Source organism: Psittacula echo (assembly GCF_963264785.1).
Source record: "Psittacula echo genome assembly, chromosome: 24".
NCBI lineage: Eukaryota > Metazoa > Chordata > Aves > Psittaciformes > Psittacidae > Psittacula > Psittacula echo.
In genome coordinates, this window is record NC_137759.1 from 6,230,467 (window position 1) to 6,247,775 (window position 17,309).

At 46.8% G+C, this 17,309-nt stretch overlaps 1 protein-coding gene across 6 annotated transcripts in view; it reads left to right on the forward strand.

The window, feature by feature from the left end:
* GNG7 (G protein subunit gamma 7) overlaps positions 1-17,309 on the forward strand; it is a 70,278-nt gene that overhangs the window by 33,531 nt on the left and 19,438 nt on the right. The window contains exon 4 of one of the 6 annotated variants that reach the window (XR_013958460.1): positions 17,045-17,224. The exons of the other annotated variants lie outside the window; for them this stretch is intronic. The gene's annotated coding sequence lies outside the window, so the exon portion shown is untranslated. Of the gene's footprint in view, positions 1-17,044; positions 17,225-17,309 lie in introns of those variants that run through there. 6 annotated transcript variants of the gene reach the window in all.

The window sequence follows — 17,309 nt, forward strand, 5'->3', positions numbered from 1 at the left end:
CAGCACAGGCTGAGTGCTCAAATCCTGCTCACGCTCTCTGAAGGGGAATGTGAGTGAGCAGCTTCATTCAGCAGATTGATACTTGTGTTTTGCTTTCCATGTTTTTCATATTCGGGCTGTTTATGTGGGTAATTTCAGGTGGAAAGCTTGTGAGTTGGTTGCATTTTAGGCAGCCTTTTCCTCTTTTGGAGCTGATAAATATGTTCTGATGTATGAAGAATTCAGAGCAGCTCTGCAGAAACCATGTGGTTCGGCTTATGTGCTCTTCAAATTGTCACAGCGTCTGCAGGTCATTTCACAAGAAACAGGGATATAATGATTTAAAGAGCCCTTGCAAACTGCTCTGTGCTCTGTTTGGTCTGCAAGCTGCTCCATCTGCAAGTTACATTTTGGGTTTGCAGGCTTTGCCCGCTGTCCTATTCATGCTTTATGGCTGGCTGAAATGAGACACAGTGTGACACTGCTGTGGGAACCAGGAGGGAAGCAGTTGGGAAGTAGCTTCAGAGGGTTTGTTGGGATAGGGGGGAGGTGGCAAGCAGCACCTCACTTGTTTCTCATAATGAGTTTCCCACGTTGGTAGCAAGGCCATAAGTTAGATGGGGAGCTCTGTTGTCCGGAAATATCTGATATTTTAAAGAGACTTATTTTGTTGCCAGAATATACCAAAGTATTTGTGTGTTGCTGTCAGGTCAGCAGGCCTGGGGCCCTACATCTTTGCAAAAGAGGTTGTTTGGTTTAATGTGCTGTTAAGGTAAATTCATAATTAGTTTGCCATTAAGAGCCTACCTCTAACACTTTTGTAGGCTCTTAGCTCTGCATGCTTTTCCAAGTGGCTGATTTAAAGACTTCTTCAACTGCTAACTTATTGAAGGTTCCGAAAGAGGTGACAGCGGGGGGTGGGATCTATCAGCAAGACTCAAGACCTGAAGCTGTTGTGCATGAAAGGGTGTCTGATATAGTCAGACACAGAAGTACCACTGAGCTTGAAGTGGAGGAGGGTAACTGAAGGGCTTCCATGTGTTCGACCCTATGTTCAGGTTGCATATAAGGAAGAAGCTCTTTACTCTGAGGGTGCTGAGGCACTGGCACAGGGTGCCCAGAGAAGTGGTGAATGCTCCATCCCTAGCAGTATTCAAGGCCAAGCTGGACAGAACCTTGAGTGACATGATCTAGTGTGAGGCATCCCTGCCCATGGCAGGGGGTTGGAACTGGATGATTTTAAGGTCCTTTCCAACCCAAACCATTCTATGATTCTATGACCTAATCTTGAACCAAGGGTTCAGCTGCCAAACAAGCCAAAAGCAGCTGATTCATTTATGATCAATATTATGTGAAAAGGAAAATGAGGAGAACTGTGGGGTTATGTTTGATGGTATGATGCTGTACAGCCTGCTGTGTGACTCAAGCAGGCTACATTCCTGCTTTTGCCTTCTTTAAAATGTGATGAAGAGTTAACTCCAGTGCTTTTAATTAAGTTGTTTGCATTCATCAGTGAGTGAAAATAGGTTGAGGGCAGATAGAAGCTTTCCTTTATGTACAAAAGCAAGTCCAACAGATTATATTTTGTCCCTACAAGACAAAGGTACAGTACAGTGAAGAGTAACCACATGGCTGTGCTGATGGTGAGTTTATTTTGCTCAAGTTGGTGGACGTGCTTAGCTTATCTTGCCTTTGGAGGCCTGTAATAGACCTGAAGAGGTGACAAACAAGTTCTTGGTGCAGACCTGTAATGCATTAACCTTTGTTTTGATTAACGTTTTATTTGCTGTACCTGCTGCGTTTGCATCTGCCTTATGGCTGATGCTGATTCCCAGATAGCACTGGTTTACCCCATATAAAAGCCACAGAACCATAGCCCGGTGCTCTGACAGCGATAGCAGTACACACTGATGGCCACAGGACCTTCTGTTGTTTATCTGGGTGACCACAGGGTCGTTTGTCACGCAGGAGCTGTTCAGTTAGGCTGTGCACAGGGGAAATAGCAAGCCACACTTCTCTTGGCAATACAGTGAGCCAAAGCTCACCCCAGTCTCCCCTCTGGCAGGTTAAAGCCATTCCCCTTGTCCTGTCCCTACAGGCCCTTGGCCAAAGCCCCTCTCCAGGTTTCCTGCAGCCCCTTTAGGCACTGGAGCTGTTCTAAGGTCTCCCCTTCAGGAGCCTTCTCTTCTCCAGGCTGACCCAGCCGAGCTCTCTCAGCCTGGCTCCAGAGCAGAGCTGCTCCAGCCCTCGCAGCATCTCCATGGCCTCCTCTGCACTCGCTCCAACAGCTCCACGTCCCTCTGGTGTGGGGGCCTCAGAGCTGGATGAGGGACTCCAGATGGGCTGAGGTGCTGCCATGCAGTGAGTGCTGTGTAACCTGCTTCTTGCATTGGAAGGAACAGGTGAGATACAGTGGTGATAGAGGATGACCCTCAAATCATTTCAAGTCCTGGAGCTTTAGAAATCATAAAACCAGTAGCTATGGACTGCTGGTTTCTTGCACATTTTCCTTCCTCTCCTCCTCGCTGCTATGCAGGGATGAGCAGCTTTGCACAGTGAACCCTGATGCAGCCTGAGCGCTATAGAAGCTGTATGTGTAGAGGCTGACCCTTTCTGTTGTAAACTTCTCCCTTCATTGAAGTTCACAGCTTCAAAACACTATACACAAATTAATCTGAACCTGGAAGATGAGCAGAGGAGCTCCTGACCCTTAACCTGTGCCGTTTGTAGAGTTTGTGCTGCTCTAACTGTGGGATTCTGCAGAACCACTTTGTGAGTGCTACAAAGAACAAATGGGTACACGCAGAACAGGCTGCTGCTGGAGGAGCAGCTTGTTCCAGAGAGGTCTGTGCTGTGTGCCGGCAGCAGAGGACTCCTGCTTCTGGTCAGGACAGGCTGCACTGCAGTTGGCTTTGTGCTCTAAAACAGAAAGTTGTACCCTTCAGGCTGGGTCACTGTGGGGTTTTTCTTTTGTTCTGGGGTATTTTTCCATGTGTGATTTTTGTGGGCTTTTTTGTTTGGTTGGTTTTCAGATAATAGGATAGCTCTCCTGAAAGCAGCATTACGATCTGCCTCGAGCTCTGGGGTCAAGCTTCCATCTGGCCGAGGCTTCAGCTGCTATGGCTGCTCCATGTGAATATTTGCTGCTCTGAAAAGTTATACATAGCAGAAGTTCACCCTGTGTAGGATTGCTGTGTGCAAGTAAGTTAATGTATCTCCTCTTTCCTCTTTGTGGTATTTCTTGGGACAGAGTGACAGTGAGCAGCACCGGGGCAGGCACAGGTTGTTCCATGCTCAAGGTGGAACCTGGCTGCTGACCTTCTGTAAAGTGTGTGCTTCTGATCGTGCAGGAGTCGAGGAGTTAATCTGGACCATCCGAAGACTGATGTTTATACAAAGTGTAAAGCTAGTGACATTTACCAGGCACTTACTGGCATGGCTGTTTTGGAGTCAGTAGATGGGGGTTTATTTTTTAGCTGCCTTTGTTCTGCAGGGTTGCTGATATTCCCGAATGGAGTGTGCTTTTATCAGCAGCATCTGTGGTGCACAGTCTGACTCATGTGCTCTTTGAGTGAGGATGACAAATGGAGAGTGGAGACAAACAACCCCACAGGATCAGTGTGCATCGGGAGGGGGGAAGGAGAGAATGGTCATATCCTAATCATGTCCTAATTGCTGCCCTCATGTGTTTGGCCTTCTGCTTCTGAAGAAGCCTCATTTATCTCATCAATTCCTTGGATGCAGAGGAGGGAAAACGAGCATCTCTGATAAGTGGATTGGAAAACTCTGCAGCTTCTCAATTTCCTCCAGAACTCTAGGAGCAGTGTGCCCCCAGTGCACCTCTAATGCCTTGTGTTTGATGGTTGAACCATCCCTGTGCATGCACCCAGGCTGGTTTGTTGTTGAAGACATCCTGCACATGCTTGTCTGACTGGCAGCACTGGATTGTAATCCACTCCATTAGAGCAGCGGCCTGTCCTGGTGCAGCCCCAGCAAAGGCATTGCATGTCCCTGGCAGCAGGATGGGGCAAACAGCCTGTGTTGGCTGCTGAAAGAGCTCAGTCACGCTCTTTCCTTTGGCTAATAATAGCTCAGAGGTGTTTACCATGCTGTGCACCGGATTTTAACCTCATTTAGTTATCAGGTGAAATTTCAGAGGTCACTTGTCATAGTGAACAATGAAATGCAGCTTAGCGTGTTAGCTCTGATCAATCCAGCGCTGGAAAGCTGTGTGTTACCCAGCTGAGGATAGAGGGGCAGGGAAAACAAAACAAAGCCCTTTCCTAGAATAACCTTCTGAGCAAGTGCCTCTTTTGTCTCCCTTTTCCTTGTGCCTCCGGGTGGGAACAGAGGAGAGATTTGCTTGTTGCTCTTGAGATCATTTTTGAAGAGGATTGGGGAGCAGGTAGAGGAGTTTCCATGCAGATTTCATGCTCTGATGTGAGGCTGGGGGTATCTGTGAGTGTGAAGGTAGGTGAGGCAGTGCTTTGAAATGCTCTGCTTGAAAAGCACAGTCCTCATTCTGGCCTTTGTTGAAAGGGGATTGCCTACAGTCATCCTTTTTAGGAATAGATGGTGTGAAATTAAGCTGCCTGATTTTCACTTTGATGTTCCTTTTAATTTTCACTAGAACATAAGCATTTTAACTTAATTTCCCCGATGAAAAAACACTTTTTTGTTACTACTCTTTAGAAGAGATCCTTAACTGAAGTTGAAATACAGTCTTCAAGAAATTGCACAACTTTGATCACTGAACTTAAAAGCTAGGAAGGAGATAGGATTAGTGCTATGACTTCTGTAGATAAATGTTTGTAGGCACTTGTGACTTGAACAGAAATTAAAGGGGGGAATAAACATCTGTCCTTTGAGCTCTCCAGCTCAAGGTTTGGACACTTCTGGAGCATGTTCAATTACTCCACATTTCCTCTGATCTTAACCCATCCGTAACTTCAGCCTGCTTAATGGTCTGAGATGCCTTGAGCTGTGACTCATTTTGAGTTCATCCACGAGTTACCTGCTCAAGTGCAGCAGGGCTTTTGAATTTACATTGACTGGTGCACCCGGACAGCTTGACAGGAGATTGAAATAGGTGCTGAGCTGCAGCCCAGCTCCTGGGCAGAGCGGATGGAAGCTGAGCGTGAACCACTGGTGTTTTCCAAACATCCATGGGTTTTGGACTCTTTCAGCATCCTGAGTGTTGTGTATAAACTAATACAGCACGTAGCTTTTCCCATGCAGAGCTACATCAGAGGTTTAAGTTCTACTTTTGTGATAGCTCTTCACTTAATACTGCTCCCAAGCTTTTAAAGCCAAGCCTTACTGGAGAAGACTACGAGCAGCACAGCCACAGGTTTACCCAAGTGTGGGCAATAGGCACAAGGGTATTGCAGGACAAACTTGGAGGCCCACTTGTTCTCTGAGCACCGAGTCCTGAATTCCTTCTTGAAGGAAGAGGGAAGACCGCCCCCTCCATCTGTTGAGGGCTGGAAATGTGAGTACCAGTGAAGACTGTTGCACCCTGCAGCTCGTTCACTTCTCTGCCTGTGGTGCCCCAGGCTGCTCTTCCAGGAGTTTGGGGTGGTTCTGCACAACTTCAGTAAAGAATTAATTTGTCTTGTTTTGGCACAGAACTTGTAGCTTAATTTGCCACCTCTTGCATAAAGCAGAGCCCTGAGAAGCTGGACTTGTTTACAATAAACTTGCAAATAGCTTTGGACAGCTGCTGTACCTCAGATTTAAACCCTTAGAAAGCAGTGCCTGCTACAGAGATACTGCTTGAGTGGGTTAAAGCACTTTAACCGGTCTCCACTCCTCCAGCACTTCTTCAAGGAACTCTAGTTCTTGCATTCAGTACATGCAGAACTGGGTTTGCCATGATCCAATGGTGCTTCCTTCCTGGCACTTTAAAGCATTTGTTCATTTGGATGGGAATCTGCTAGAAGGAGAGTGCAGCACATGGCCTTTAATTGCCTTAATGCTGTCAATGTACAGCCAGAGCAGTGCAAGAGGCAGCTGTATCATCACAGGCCATCCCCTAAGTGGTGGGGATGGCTCAGCAGAATGCTCAGATGGCTTTTATGGACTGTAGCAAGCCAAAACCCTGGTGAGAAGCTGTGTGGCACCTGAGCTCTGCCTCGCTTCTATGGCCTCAGTGATGGAGCTTTATTATCTGACGATTTATCTGAACCTCTGGGCTATACAGGAACCAAGAGGTTCATATAGAGCTATCTGTTGCTTTTAACTTTGGGACTATGTTGCCTTCAAATGTGCTTCCTCAGTTTCTACAGGTCTACTGACTTGGGCTTATTTACTCGAGGAGGGTATCAACTGAAAGCTGGTTGACTTTGCCACATTAATGTATTGCAGTTTCTCTACTTGTAATTCTGAGCCAGATGTCACCGCACTTGTCCATTGCTCATGGATTTGAGCAGGCATTTTGTCATCTTCCTATTGCTGTAAAATTGCCAACAATTTCAGGCTAGCAGCCAAATCTTCCTGTGATCCTGGTGGGAGTGAGGTGGTGATGTGCTGTTCTTCAGGGATGTTCTTTGAGGACCAAGGGATTTGGTGTTACAAGTGTGCAACATTGAGTCAAAGTGGCTTTTAAGGTGGTGTTTACTCTGATGCACTGACTTAGAGGAGCAGTTAGGGCTGATGTTGATGAAGTAGGTGGCTGGGGGGGAGTAAGAGAATTACAGTCTTCCTGCAAAGCTGGGAACCTGCTGTCCTGTCCTAAGTGTCACCAGTTGCTTCCCAAGTTGTGGAATATTAACCTGTTCAAAAACAGTTGCAGTTAATGGAGCGCTGATCTTCTGCTTCTCAATTTCTCTTGCCTTAAACAGCCTCTGGAAAACTTATCAATCAGTCATTTGAAGACACTCCTAACATGGTAGCAAATGCTGTGAAGGGAAGGCTCTGTCTTATTCCTACCATCTGTCTCACCACACATGCCAGATGATGCAATGTGCTGTATGCCACATGAAAATAAACCCTTTTATTTTTAACAAACTGCATTTAGGAACACATTAGCAGAATATTTAGCCAATCCCTAAATTTGGGACTGATCTTATTTAATTCCTCAAGGCAATGCTAGCACACTGCATCCTTCAGCGCTGGAGCTGGTACCGAATTGCTGCAAACTCCTACTCTGACATTAAGAGAAATGAGCCTGTTCCACTGCAGTGCTCAGAGCTGGGCTGACTTACACTGATTCACTGGGTGTAAGCGGTGTTTGTCTTCAAAGGACGTGTGTGCACATGTGTGCGTGCTCCCAAGGCTCAACTGTAGCGTGATCTGTAGGGGAAAGGGTGTTCGGAGCAGAGTCTGGGTGTGAGGCACCAAAGCTTTGGAGATTAAACTGGTAGAGGTGGAAGAGCTGGAGGTGCCTGGCCAGCACATTGAGTGCAGCTCAGCTCCTCTGTCTCCTGCAAGCTGTGGTTGGGTCACTGGAGCATCCGCTGTGGGTAGCAGCATGAGATGTGTCATGACTCTGAGTGCTTTAATGAGTGTTCTCTCTGCTTGCTTCTCCTTCTGCCAGTGCTCCCTGTTGTCCTGTAGTTATTGCCTTTGCTCTCCTGTGACCAGGCTGGTCTTACTGCAGCTGGGCTGGTTCATATGTACTTATGACCGCAGAGGTATGTGTCATGAGTCCCTCTTGAAGATCTGTGCATGAACTCGGAGTGCTCCCAGTGCAGGCTGGGGACTGTTTGCAAGCAGCAGACCTGCTGCTGTCAGACACATAAAGTTGTCAGGTCTAAGCTGTGGCTGGCAAGCATATTAGCTCTGGGTGTGCAAGCTGGCAATAACTTGAGTTAACTTTAAAGCTTTGCTGAAGAGAATGCTTGAGCCATAGATGTGCTGCCTTAACCCCTGATGGTCTTCAGGATAAGTAATGTCACCAGTCTCCAGCCTGCTCCAAACTGGCCTTTTAGTCCGTCTTTTTTGGCTCAGAAGCAAGCCAGGACCTCATGGGTGGGGCATTGCAGCCAAAACCAAGCTTGCTGCCGAGCAGGAAAAAGTTTGCAGTGCAAAGTATCCCAACAGGCTTTTTTTTAGCTGTAGTAGCAACTGATATCAAAGCAGCTTGTGGCCACCCCACCAAACCCAGGCAGGCATTTTCACATGATGCTAAATCCTGCCTTTCTTCCTTTTATTTTTAGTATGGGAGACTCCAAGTAGAATGCAGCACTATCAAATCAATCTTAGTGTGAATGTGCAACTTCAGGCAAATAGCAGGAGTCATTTGAGGCTCTTGTGTGGCACGAGGACTTTCTCTTTTACTTCAGCTAGCTGCTAGGAATAACCTTTGCCTTCCATTGATGAGGCAGCGTGGGCCTGATGTCCTTTCTTAATTCCTGGTTTTTTTTGCTGGAAGTGCTTTGGGAATGTTGTGTGCGGTGGGACAAGAACTGAGGAATGTGCAGGGCTTTCTCTTGGCTTGTCCAGGATGAGCCTGATACAAGTCGAATCTCTCAGTGATAACATCAGGCTTGTAGTGTCTGCAGGCGGGTTGAGTTGTGTTCCCTTTGTGCATGGTGCTGATGGAGTTAGTTGGCAGTTTATGCTTTAGAAAGGCTTGGTGTGCCCCCCGGTAACCTGCTGCATTGGCTTGAAAACCTGCTCAGAAAAAAGCCATAGTGCCATAAGCTTTAGGTGTGGGTCCTTTTGGATACAGCTAGATTAGTGCCAGGCTTGGAACACGTTAAACAGTGGGAAGTGAGAACGAAGCCCAGTTTTTAACTACTTGGAATCTGAGGAATTGACAAATAGCTCTCATAGGAAAACAAGGCTGCTAGAAACTGCACTTCTTGCTTAGTTAAGACCTGTCTCTTTTCATACATCTAAATTAAGCTCTGTAGACAGTCAGGAGCCAGTTGCAAAACAAGCCCAAAACATGTAGTTAATGGTCCTGTATTAAAATGCAATTGCATGAAAGCCTGGTGTTGCAGCATAAACGTGGCTCCTGTCATTGTGCCTGCCTGGCTTACTCTGGTTTTTAACTATGGGGTGTTTTATGGTGCCTGAGCAAGAGCAGGATTGTTGTGGCATCAGGACAACCTCTTCCGATGTATCTTTGAGAGAGATGAAATGAGACTCGTTGCATCCCCATTTCAAGCTCTTGCAGGGATGTCCTTGGTCCCCCTTGGCCAGGAGCAGCCTGGCAGTGTGTTGCCTCCTCCCAGCCCTGCCATGGGACAGCTCCAGACCTTGCCGTGTTACCTCTACACCTTACAAAGAGCTGCCTGTGCGTGAGCGTCTGACTCAGCTTTGTCCTTTTACTGTTGTGAAAAGCAATGTCTTGGTGGTTTGTGTTCCTCCCCCTCCTCTGGCTGAGCCCACAGCGCTGCAGAGGGGAGCGGTACATGGCGCTCGCTGCGTTGGCAGGGAGATGCTGTAGGAGGGTTCCCCGACCCTGAAGCCTCTGCAGTGATGCAGCTCATTGACGTACTTTGTCCTGCATCAAAGTGACGGTGGCCGGGCTGCCTGGCTGAGCCTGGCTTAGTTTTTTGGGTGTTTAATATTAAAGCATGAAGTTGCGCAGTAACCACATGTGTTTTTGTTCTTTGAAGTGGTGCTGGCTGAGTGCCTGAGAAACATTCTCCAGTGGTGGTGGAAAACAATCCCATTACGTTTTACAAATAGCTTTGTTTTACTTCACCCCTTTCTTTCAGAAGCTTGACAATAGTCCTCTGGAGGCTGTATCTTATGTTGCTGGCAGAGGCTGACCTATAGCTGACTGCAAACAGGACTTGCATTAGATGTTGAAGAAATAAAACTTGCCATTTAGGTGGCTGGATTTGTGGCTGTCTTTCCACATTGTACAATACGTGTTCCTAACCTTATTCAGTGTCTAGCTCTTGGCAAGCTAAGAGTTGAATGAGTAGCCTGGAGTTTTAAGCTTGGTGCTTCAGTCTAGAGGTTTTTAAGCAGCTTGAGTGTATTCATAGAATAGGGTTGGAAAGGACCTTAAGATCAGTATTGCTGCTGACCTGAATGCAGCAGGGTTTAACATGAAAAATACAATAAAATGGGTCGGGTTGTATTTTCAAAATTAACATAGTTCCTGAGCAAGAAGTACCGGACTAACCATTATTATTGGAATGGACAAGGAGGAGGGGAAATAGGATCAGCTGTAGGACCTGACAACGTGTGGCACTAATAGCATATGTGTGTAATCTGTATCTTAAAAGCACTGATGATGTGTTCCTCATAACTTCAGCTGCTAAATGAAGATGTTAATTAGCCAGGGATTAACAACTGTGCTTTATGTATTGCAATACCAGGTATACACACATCAGGTCAGTCTCTTCTGTGATTTTTACCCAGGCTTGGTCACTAAAAGGCAGCATTTCAGTGGTAAAAGCAGGCTTCTGTAGTTGGTTTGTAGTAGCACAGCTGGGCAGGATGGAAATATTTTGTCATTTTTCTAGCAAATGCAATTAGTATTAAATTGCAGGAATAAAACCTGGGATTTAAGGGCACACAGCTAGGCTGGACTTGGCTTCTGAGTCATTTTAAAGGTAAAATGGGGGTTTTTTTTAAACATGAAGGTCACTAGAAATCTTTCCACGCAACTTTTGATATCAGTGGTCATTCAGTTTTCTTAATTTCCTAAGTGACTAACTAATACCACCAAAATCAATTTCTTCTTTCAGTGGGAGATACCACTCATGGATGTAAGGGTGTGCTCTGCTTTGTTTGTTGTAAGTTAGGTCTGGGCGTGGGCTCTGATTTATTATTTCATGCAGGGGTGCAGCAAGGTGCTAAAAGGGTTTCCGCAGCCAAAAGCCCGGCCACAGAGAACTCAATGTCAGCATGGTTGGAACTAGACGATCTTAGGGTCCTTTCCAACCCTAACTATTCTAGGATTCCATGGTGGCTTGTGTATTGGTGTAATTTGCTTCGAAAACTGGTAGAATTCCACTCATCCCTCTGTAAGGGAGCTTATCATGGGATATGAATTTCCTGTTGCCTGTCCCCTACTGCTGAATGCAGTAAGATGGGCAGCCAGAAAATCACGTTGGTTCCTGTATTAGTGCCTGTCATTTGTTCCAGTTTGGGTTAATTTGCCCCTGCACAGAGGTTATGGTTTTCCAGTTTTCCTCTTGCTGTCAACTCTGTTTTGATATTTAGAGCTGAATCTTACAAATAGGTCCTTTTGAAATATAGGAGCATAATATAAACTATATGAACACGTGTACATGTGCTGAGGTATGTGAAGGGTGGGGTGCTGATAAGCAGATGTTTGAGTGATGCCTTTTTAACCTTAAATTCAGTGCAGTCCCATCCAGAGTCTCAAAAGCACACAGGGCGGCCGAGTGAATCATTGTACTCACTGTTGTAGCTCTAAGCTCGATTTGTTCTTTCTCCCTTTTATCATAGAATCATAGAATAATTTGTGTTGGAAAGGACCTTAAGATTATCCAGTTCCAACCCGCTGTCACGGGTAGGGACACCACCGACTAGACCGGGTTGCTCCAACCTGGTCTTGAACGCTGCCAGGGATGGGGCAGCCACAGCTTGTCTGGGCACCCTGTGCCAGCACCTCAGCACCCTCACAGTAAAGTACTTCTTCCTTACATCTAACCTGAACTTCCCCTGTTTCAGTTTGAACCCATCACCCCTTGTCCTAGCACTGCAGTCCTTGATGAAGAGCCCCTCTCCAGCATCCTTGTACCCCCGTTCAGACACTGGAAGCTGCTATGAGCTCTCCAGGCTGAGACAAGGGATTTCTGCAGCAGCGGCCTCCCCTAGGAATGCTGGCAATGTGAAAAATGCCCCCGTCCTTCAGTGTTGCTGCTCTCCCTTATCTGCCGGTGCCTCACTGCCTGCACCAGGCCATGGGCTCTGCTCAGCACACAGATACCCTCCTGTCCTGGGAAGTGTCACCGCTCCCGCTGCTGTTCAACACGGTGTCTGTCAGCTCCAGCCTGGGTAGGGTTGCATAAAGCCAGTGTTCACAGGAGGGTCACTGGTTTCCCCAGCCAGCCCCAGTGCCACTGAGTGCCGGTTGGCATGCTGAGTGTGCAAGACAGCCACTGGCGTGAGAATAGAGATCGCTGCTTGTTGTAAGCCTCCCCCATGCCTGGTATCAGAGGTGATGGGATTTCTTGGTTCCATCATTGCAAAGAGGCTGCATGTGTTAAATAGGACTTTTCCAATCACTTTGTGTTGAATGTTTATGTTTAATTCTTTCTTCTGTATTCCCAGGGACATTCCAGGAGTGGTGGGCAATGGTATATATGTCTTGTGGCCATTTAAGGCCATTTTGTCTTGGAAAAATCAAGAAGTGATGCTGGATTAAGTTTTTATTTTTTGTTACAGTTGTCCACAAAAAGCAGCTTTGGTCGCTTGTGCTCTTCCAGCCTTAGGCTGTCTCTACCCTCTGGAGTTGAATTGAACTTCACCTTCATCATGTGCCAGTTTGAATCAATCCATTTTGAAATGAGGGGAGGTTGTCCTGATGCACAACCTCAGCATTGCCAGCTAGATGGAGGCAGTAATGCCATAAGCTGGGGGCCAGGCCACTGCATGGGGTTTTAGTTTGGCTGGTGCTGCAGTTGGGAAGTGTGTGGACTTGCAGGCCTGTACCAGTGCATCTCCCCATCTGGAGAGAGAGCTTGCTCTGGAATAGAAGCACCTTACACTGATTTTAATTAAATCCAGCTGTAGCTGGGCATTTTGTGCTAGTTTTAAATGGGAAGATTGGGCTGACTGCTCCTTTTTCTAGATCACCATCGCTGTCAGTCATCACTCCCACAAAGGATTGATGGTGTGAGATCTGCTGGTTGCTTTTAGCATGAGGGTAGTGGAAGTCTCTCGCTGATTTTTTTTTTAGGCTCATCTGGTCTTAACTTTGCATGGAAATGTTTTAGGAGCCCTTCCTGTCTGAACTGGAGAATGATTTAGGAAGAAATAAAAGCAAGAAGCCTCAGACAGCTGCAGAAGGCAACTTTGAACCAGTTTTTGCTCTGTCTGCAAGGAGTTTGGGCCATCTCTTTCCGCCACAAACAAGCTTCTTGAATGCACATTAAAAGTTGGATGTGTTTGGGGCTTATTTGCAGTAAGTCAATGTATAGATAAGAGTGAGCACTTCTGGAGCTGGTGAGTTCTGTCTGTGTGAAAGCTTGGTCCTCCAGAGACAGGCTCTTCCCTCCCCAGGAGCTGTGGGGCTGATGCTGACTGGCTCAGACCTACTGAGACGCTGTCGGTTTTTGCACTGCTGCTTGTGCAAAAGGAAAGCTTCTCACCCTTCTCTTTCTTTGAAGTTTGCTGCCAGGCACATAATTCACTTGGCAAGGGAATTTATACAGAAATGGGGGGCTAAGGTAACCACAGGGCTGTGTTCCTTGTCCAGTGTGTGGATAAAAACTAGGGACAAAAAGTGCCGTTGGGTGATCCTGAGGATTTCGGTAGAGGGTTGACTTTGCAGTACCCTGGGACTTGGAGGTGCAGGTGAGCGGCCAGCGATGCTCAGGTATGTACAGTATAAGCACAGAAGGATGGCACCTGCGTAATAACAATTGCTTAATGCTGTGAATTCAGGGGTGTTTGAATGTTTTATGTGAATCTTGGTGTTTTTCTAACCTGTCGTATGTGTTTTTCTAAATATAAGCACCAACCCTATGGAAAAATAGTCAGTGAGCCAAAGGTCACCCATTACCTGAAGGCAGATCCTTCACGTGCCTCCTGGTACAACCCTTTCACACAATGTGCAAATTCCTTTTTTAGCCTCTCTGCTTTATTTGCAGCCCCAGCCTTTCCCCAGCAGTTCCCAGTCCCAGCCCTGAGCTCATTGCTGAACCGCTGCCAGCCCAACATGATTTTGCTTCCTGTAAAAGAGACAAAAGAACATGACCTGCTTCCTCTCCCTGCCTGCCCAGCGGATTCCAGCACTGATGTGGGAGTTGTTCCTTGTTGCAAACCCTCACATGATGTTGCAGTCATCAGGATTACCAAAAGACCTGGGTTTGCATGCAAACAGCCGCACAGGCACTGCAGTCACATGGAGATACTGGCCTTTTAGAGTCATTGCTTTGGTGGTTGAAACAAGTGCAAAAATAGTCAGCAGGCTGATCAGGCTGTGTCCTCATTTGCATTTGGAAGCAAGCCACTTGGATTTTGCTTGCCTGCAGTTGATTTAGGGAAGGACGGTGAGCCCTCATCCGTGACCTATTGTGAGTTTCTCCCAAGCCCTCTGTAGCTACATCAGTAATGAAAACAAGATGACTAGAGAAAGTCATAGGACTCCTCTCGTAGCAGTGTGTTTTGTGGGTGTCTGAAGAAAGCAGTTCTATTGACACTCATGTGATGTCTCTGCTGCTAAAGGTCACTCACATTTCTAGTGAAATTAGAAGGAACTGGCCCCCAAATACAAATGAATCCCCCCTGCAGGCAGTAGCTGCACTGAATAAGCATCCCTGAGCAGTTTGGCACTAGCAAGTGCCACACCAGCCCAGCTTCAGGATACCTTCAGGATACTGTTTTGAAGCACGCAGTTGAAGATGTTTTTGAGGCTTTGCTTCACATCGAGCTCTGGGGTGTGACTTTCAAGAGTACCAGTGTGAAATCGTGGCTCTGAACTTTCCCAGTGCAGATGAGGTGCTGCTGCATGAAAAAGGTTCTCGCTGTCGGTCTCAGAGGCTTCTGTAGCAATGGGGGTCAGAGGATTTGGGGTTTGTATTGGCAAAGAAGATATATGATTTAGTGTAGCCCATACCCAGACATGGCTGGCTCAAACCTTGCAGCTGTGGTGTGGTGCTGGACAGATGTTGGAATGTGGTGTTCGGTATGGGGCTAAAGCCACAATTCAGCGCTCAAGATGAGTCTTCCACGCGTGCCACGAGGATGTGCCTGTTTGCTTTAGCTCAGCCCCGCAGTGTGTTTGGGGCCCCAGCAGTTACAAGGTCGTAGCTGTTGCTTTACTTCATCCTGAATCGCTTTCCTCCTTGGCCATAGCTGTGAGCAGCTCTCTGTAATCAGGTGAGATACTAACGTGAGCAGGGATCACGTTTGTTTCGATTCAGGGTCACTGAAGGACTCTCAGGGGTTAGGCTGGTGGAAACTGCTCTTTTCTTACTGCTTGAGGTCTGTAGTCAGTGTCTGGACATATTGCCCATGGCTGTTGAGTCAATGTCTTACTTAATCTGTGTTGCTAAAGAAAGTTCAGTATTGCAGCCGCCTGTCTAGGTGCTGTGTTTTTCAGTGCATCGTTGCCTTGATTCATTGGTGGCACCATTACGTCTCGAGAGATTTTTGCATTCAGTGTCTTGCCCTTGAAGCACCCATTGCTCCACTCCACTGTTCACAGGCTTGCATCTTTCAGATGACCCACGGGAAAAGGAGTGTTTCATCCTTGAGCTTGACACTGATTGGAAAGGCTCTCACTGCATATATGGGGGCATCTGGTTTCTTCACTGACTCAAGATGCAACAGCTACAAACCCAATTTAGGATTTAAAAGCTATACTCTGCTATTTTGCTGCTCATATCCTTACCGCTACGAGTACTTGCAACAAGTAACCTCACCCACAGCTTTGGAGGCTCTTCACTACAGTAGTAGAAATCATTTGCAAGCAAGCTGTGACCCAGATGTGTCCATAGCAGATGCACAGAGTAAAGAGGTTTCCATGTGGCTGCTCCTTGGCAGTAATTGCAGTTCAAAGCAAAGGAGCATGAGCAGCTCATGCTAAAGATGTCATTTATGAACCTGGAAAACCAGCTCTTCTGTGTTCTTGACAACATCAAACATCAAACATCAGTCGATGTTTCAAGCTCTGCTAGTTGAAATGTGCTAGAAGTTCTGCTAAGAAATGGACTGTAAAGGCCTCTAGGGTCTATGAAATGGAATTTAAAGGCCTCTTTCTGTCTGGGTGCTCTAAGACAGAGTAACTGGGAATTTAGCACAGAAATACACAGTTCTATTTTAATCAACTGGGTAGTCGATTCTCCTTGCTTTGCAGACCAGAGTTAGCAGTTCCTAATATCCTTTAGACCATTCTTATTTTCACTTAAGGTAAAGATAGAATGATGTTTTGAAATGGGATGGACTGACAACAATTTCTACCTGCAGTGATTATGCAAACACCATCTGGCCCTTAGGACCAACCTTGTGGTCACTACTGATTGTGGCAGACACCATCAGCAGAAGCCAAGTATTGTGAATCCTCTGGGTTTGCTAATGTGGCTTCAAAAAGGCTTTGTGAATATACAGAGTGTAAAGCAGTGCTCTGACAGCTGAAAATACACTGTGATTTATGGGCTTTATTTGGAAGCTGGTTTGGGTGTGCAGTAGCCAGCCCTGTATCGGCCTCTTCAGTCACACAGAACAGGCTGAAATGCTTTTGGCTACCATTCCTAAAGGGGCTTCCTCGTGGCTCTGTGCTGCACCAAGGCTCACCAAGGAGCCGGTCAGCATTTTTCTTGTTTGCTCAGCATCAGCTGAATGCTGCTTCCCAATAGTGTGCAGCTTGTCTGGAGAACAGGCATACAAACAGGATTACTTATCGCTTATTATATAGGCGGGGGGATTAATTCCCCCAACATGGGCACCCATGTTGCTTATCTGTTTGATTTTTGACATTGCAGAGGGTGGGCTGAAGGGGGAGACTTAGAATCACAGAATGGTTTGGGTTGGAAAGGACCTTAAGATCATCCAGTTCCAATCCCCTGCCATGGGCAGGGATGCCTCACACTAGACCATGTCTCCCAAGGCTCTATCCAGCCTGGCCTTGAGTTCACCCTGAACTGCTTGGCTTCAGTTCAGACAAGGCCTAGAAGGAAAAAAAGTCAGCCTTGAATTCTGGTCTGATGGTCAATAATTGAGAGTGATGCTGGAGGAGATGGGCCAAGTTCCTCAGTGTGGGGTGTCTTGTCCTAAAGCATCAGATGACCTCATCTAAGCCTCCCAGATGACTTGTCTCTACAGTGACACCAGGGGTAACCAGAATGGCTTCAGACCATGCTGTCTTCCGCTCAGCCTGCAGAGGAGTAACAAAACATCTCTGTGTGTGCATATAGAAGTCATAAAAGGTTAAATTACAGTGAATTGTGCGTTCTGCTTCCAGGCTGATTCACATGTGTGGGACCCAATGTCTGGTCTCTATCTGCCACCTCCTCGCTGACTGCAGTGGTGTCAGTGCTGGTTCCAGGGGAAAACACCTTCTGTGGCAGCTCAAGAGATTGCTCATCGGGTTATTCATCTGGATCCTGCTGAGGCTGACAGTGTCACTGCAGAAAACAAAGGAACAAGGGTAAACTGCTGCTTGCTGTAACAGCGGTTGGAAGGCTATATTTAGCTTCTTTGAAATGCCATTTTAATGCACGTAGGTA